This window comes from Tachysurus fulvidraco, chromosome 15, assembly GCF_022655615.1.
Source record: "Tachysurus fulvidraco isolate hzauxx_2018 chromosome 15, HZAU_PFXX_2.0, whole genome shotgun sequence".
In the NCBI taxonomy this organism is placed as follows: Eukaryota; Metazoa; Chordata; class Actinopteri; order Siluriformes; family Bagridae; genus Tachysurus; species Tachysurus fulvidraco.
In genome coordinates, this window is record NC_062532.1 from 2,563,947 (window position 1) to 2,568,946 (window position 5,000).

At 48.6% G+C, this 5,000-nt stretch overlaps 1 long non-coding RNA gene across 3 annotated transcripts in view; it reads right to left on the reverse strand.

Moving 5' to 3' along the window:
* Positions 1-5,000, reverse strand: part of LOC113649190 — a 30,035-nt gene that overhangs the window by 13,739 nt on the left and 11,296 nt on the right. For 2 of the 3 annotated variants that reach the window (XR_003442085.2, XR_003442084.2), the window contains one exon: positions 1,314-1,623. The exons of the other annotated variant lie outside the window; for it this stretch is intronic. This is a non-coding gene — a long non-coding RNA (uncharacterized LOC113649190). Of the gene's footprint in view, positions 1-1,313; positions 1,624-5,000 lie in introns of those variants that run through there. 3 annotated transcript variants of the gene reach the window in all.

Sequence of the window (5,000 nt, forward strand, 5' to 3'; positions counted from 1 at the left end):
AACGTTATTTTATATTTTTAATTACAGTAAGTGTAAAATCTATTAGACATAAAAATTTAGGGATAAACATTTAGGGATAAAAACAGTTGTACAAAAACTCTGAACATTTGCTTCTTGGCTTTTACAGTATATGAAATCCTGAAATCTGGTCTTTTCTTTCTGTGTCCAAGTTGTGTGTGAAAATCACCTGGGGAGCGAAGCTTAAACTGTCCCCTGGACACGTCCACTTACACTGTCAGTGTAGCGCAGAGACATTATACATTCTGCTGACAGGGGTTAATGATATATCAGTAAATGTGTGTGTGTGTAGAGTGTGTGTGTGTGTAAGGTGTGTTTGTGTAAGGTGTGTGTGTGTGTGTGTAAGGAGTGTGTGTGTAGGGTGTGTGTGGAGTATGTGTGTAGGGTGTGTGTGGTGTGCGTGTAGTGCATGTAGGGTGCGTGTAGGGTGTGTGTGGAGTGTGCGTGTAGGGTGTGTGTAGGGTGTGTGTGGTGCATGTAGGGTGCGTGTAGGGTGTGTGTGTAGTGCATGTAGGGTGCGTGTAGGGTGTGTGTGTAGTGCATGTAGGGTGCGTGTAGGGTGTGTGTGTAGTGCATGTACGGTGCGTGTAGGGTGTGTGTGTAGTGCATGTAGGGTGCGTGTAGGGTGTGTGTGGCCCATGTAGGGTGCATGTAGAGTGCGTGTAAGGTGTGTGTGTGCGTGGTGCATGTAGGGTGCGTGTAGGGTGTGTGTGGCACATATGGGGTGTGTGTAGGGTGTGTGTAGGGTGTGTGTGGCACATGTAGGGTGTGTGTGGGTAGGGTGCGTGTAGGGTGTGTGTAGGGTGCGTGTAAGGTGTGTGCAGGCTGTGTGTGTAGGGTGCGTGTAAAGTGTGTGTAGGGTGCGTGTAAAGTGTGTGTAAGGTGTGTGTAGGGTGTGTGTAGGGTGCGTGTAGAGTGTGTGTAGGGTGTGTGTGTGTAGGGTGCGTGTAGAGTGTGTGTAAGGTGTGTGTAAGGTGTGTGTAGGCTGTGTGTGTAGGGTGTGTGTAAGGTGTGTGTAGGGTGTGTGTAGGGTGCGTGTAGGCTGTGTGTGTATGGTGCCTGTAGGGTGTGTGTAGGGTGCGTGTAGGCTGTGTGTGTATGGTGCCTGTAGGGTGTGTGTAGGGTGTGTGCAGGCTGTGTATGTGTGTGTGTGTGTGTGTGTAAGGTGTGTGTGGAGTATGTGTGTAGGGTGCATGTAGGGCGCGTGTAGGTTGCGTGCAGGCTGTGTATATGTGTGTGTAAGGTGCCTGTAGGGTGTGTGTAGGGTGTGTGCAGGCTGTGTATATATATGTGTGTGTGTGTGTATGTATGGTGTGTGTGTGTGTGTATGGTGTGTGTGTGTGTATATATATGCGTGTGTATGTATGTGTGTATATGTGTGTGTACGTAAACAATGTGACTGCATGGTAACACCTAGGGTTAATAAAGTTAGCTGGAGGCACAATAAAGGATTGTCTGCTCCTTAATATTTTATACAACAGCTCCTTTAGGGATCTTCTGCTCTGTCTGCTTCTGTTAAGTCACACGTCATTAAAATCTGATCCTGAGTTGATCTCGTCTGCTGGAGTAGAAACATCTACACGAGAAGCTCTGCTTAGAAATGTCCTACAACAAATACACAGAAAACAATGACACATTTTTACACCCATGTAGAATGAAGTAAAAATCTTATTATGTCTCTGTGGTAATTAGCACAGGAGCACACAGGGGCCGAACCACGTCTACTGCACAGGGAGTGACAGGAACAGAGGCCACGCCTCCTTAATTACAACTGACAGGTACAGAAGCTGCACCATGGTACAGAGGCCACGCCTCCTTAATTACAACGGACAGGTACAGAAGCTGCACCATGGTACAGAGGCCACGCCTCCTTAATTACAACTGACAGGTACAGAAGACACACCATGGTACAGAGGCCACGCCTCCTCATAAGACATGACACATACCGAGACCACGCCTCTGGTACACAGGCCACGCCTGCTTCATTAAAACAGTGACAGATGCGGCTCCTCCTTTATTAGGACTGACAGGTAGCGACCACACCTTTTCAGATGTCAGTGATGGGCACATAGACCATGTCTCTGTGACAGTAACCGTCATGGGGTAAAGATTAGACCAGAGAAGAAACCACAAAATCAAACAGCACATGGTCACGTTGCCATGGAAACCACAACATAAAGATTTGAAAACAAGATTATGACAATTACATGCGAAATCTGAATACGACCTGTGCTTGGAAATGTGAGAAATGTGGTCTAAACCTGATCTGAATGGCAAATGGCATGCATGCACGCACACACATACACACACACACACACACACACACACACACACACACACACGTTAGCCCAACACTTCCTGCTACAGCTGCATATCCCGGATACTTAATCAGTCCTCTTGGGGTGTTTGTGTAATCAGAGCTGTGTGTGTGTAGGGTGTGTGTAGGGTGTGTGTGTGTGTGTGTGTGTGTGTGTGTGTAGGGTGTGTGTAGGGTTCACAGACCACCACAAGGAACATAAGGAGCTGTCTGTATGGAACTGAATGAAACTTTCTAAATGACTCTTTTACAAGCAAAGAAAATTCTAGTAAGAGAACCATGTGAATCGACTCACCTGCAGGAAGTGAATCAGGCATGTGATGTGATTTGGGTTGCAGTGTTTGCTGTAGATTTTTATGAGATGCTTAATAAAAACAAAGGACAGCGCTGTAGGGGTGTAGGGGTGTACGGTTGTAGGGGTGTAAAGTTGTTGGGGTGTAGGGTTGTAGGGGTGTAAATTTGTAGGGGTGTAAATTTGTAGGGGTGTAGGGCTGTAAGGGTGTAAGGTTGTAGAGCTGTGGTGTTGTAGTGGTATAGTGCTGTAGGGCTTTAGTGGTGTAGTGGTGTAGTGCTGTAGGGCTTTAGTGGTGTAGTGGTGTAGTGCTGTAGGGGTGTAGTGCTGTAGTGGTGTAGTGCTGTAGTGGTGTAGTGCTGTAGGGCTTTAGTGGTGTAGTGGTGTAGTGCTGTAGTGGTGTAGTGCTGTAGTGGTGTAGTGGTGTAGTGGTTTAGTGCTGTAGTGCTGTAGTGGTGTAGTGCTGTAGTGGTGTAGTGCTGTAGGGCTTTAGTGGTGTAGTGGTGTAGTGCTGTAGTGGTGTAGTGCTGTAGGGCTTTAGTGGTGTAGTGCTGTAGTGGTGTAGTGCTGTAGTGGTGTAGGGCTTTACTGGTGTAGTGGTGTAGTGGTGTAGTGGTGTAGTGCTGTAGTGCTGTAGTGGTGTAGTGCTGTAGTGGTGTAGTGCTGTAGTGTAGTGGTGTAGGGGTGTAGGGGTGTAGGGCTTTAGTGGTGTAGTGGTGTAGTGTAGTGGTGTAGTGCTGTAGTGGTGTAGTGTAGTGGTGTAGTGGTGTAGTGGTGTAGTGCTGTAGTGTAGTGGTTTAGGGCTGTAGTGCTGTAGTGTAGTGGTGTAGTGGTTTAGGGCTGTAGTGGTGTAGTGGTTTAGGGCTGTAGTGGTTTAGGGCTGTAGTGGTGTAGTGGTTTAGGGCTGTAGTGGTGTAGTGCTGTAGTGTAGTGGTGTAGTGGTTTAGGGCTGTAGTGGTGTAGTGGTTTAGGGCTGTAGTGGTGTAGTGGTTTAGGGCTGTAGTGGTGTAGTGGTTTAGGGCTGTAGTGGTGTAGTGGTGTAGGGCTGTAGAGGTGTAGTGGTGTAGTGGTTTAGGGCTGTAGTGGTGTAGTGGTTTAGGGCTGTAGTGGTGTAGGGCTGTAGTGGTGTAGGGGTGGAGTGGTGTAGTGGTGTAGGGCTGTAGTGGTGTAGTGGTTTAGGGCTGTAGTGGTGTAGTGGTGTAGTGGTTTAGGGCTGTAGTGGTGTAGTGGTGTACTGGTGTAGTGCTGTAGTGGTGTAGTGGTTTAGGGCTGTAGTGGTGTAGTGGTGTACTGGTGTAGTGCTGTAGTGGTGTAGTGGTCTAGGGCTGTAGTGGTGTAGTGGTGTAGTGGTGTAGGGCTGTAGTGGTGTAGTGGTTTAGGGCTGTAGTGGTGTAGTGGTTTAGGGCTGTAGTGGTGTAGTGGTGTACTGGTGTAGTGCTGTAGTGGTGTAGTGGTTAAGGGCTGTAGTGGTGTAGTGGTGTAGGGCTGTAGTGGTGTAGTGGTGTAGGGGTGTAGTGGTGTAGTGGTGTAGGGCTGTAGTGGTGTAGTGGTTTAGGGCTGTAGTGGTGTAGTGGTGTACTGGTGTAGTGCTGTAGTGGTGTAGTGGTTTAGGGCTGTAGTGGTGTAGTGGTGTACTGGTGTAGTGCTGTAGTGGTGTAGTGGTTAAGGGCTGTAGTGGTGTAGTGGTGTAGGGCTGTAGTGGTGTAGTGGTGTAGGGGTGGAGTGGTGTAGGGCTGTAGTGGTGTAGTGGTTTAGGGCTATAGTGGTGTAGTGGTGTACTGGTGTAGTGCTGTAGTGGTGTAGTGGTTTAGGGCTGTAGTGGTGTACTGGTGTAGTGCTGTAGTGGTGTAGTGCTGTAGTGGTGTACTGGTGTAGTGCTGTAGTGGTGTAGTGCTGTAGTGGTGTACTGGTGTAGTGCTGTAGTGGTGTAGTGGTTTAGGGCTGTAGTGGTGTAGTGCTGTAGTGGTGTAGTGGTTTAGGGCTGTAGTGGTGTAGTGGTGTAGGGCTGTAGTGGTGTAGGGGTGGAGTGGTGTACTGGTGTAGGGCTGTAGTGGTGTAGTGGTTTAGGGCTGTAGTGGTGTAGTGGTGTACTGGTGTAGTGCTGTAGTGGTGTAGTGGTTAAGGGCTGTAGTGGTGTAGTGGTGTAGGGCTGTAGTGGTGTAGTGGTGTAGGGGTGGAGTGGTGTAGTGGTGTAGGGCTGTAGTGGTGTAGTGGTTTAGGGCTATAGTGGTGTAGTGGTGTACTGGTGTAGTGCTGTAGTGGTGTAGTGCTGTAGTGGTGTAGTGGTGTACTGGTGTAGTGCTGTAGTGGTGTAGTGGTGTAGTGCTGTAGTGGTGTACTGGTGTAGTGCTGTAGTGGTGTAGTGCTGTAGTG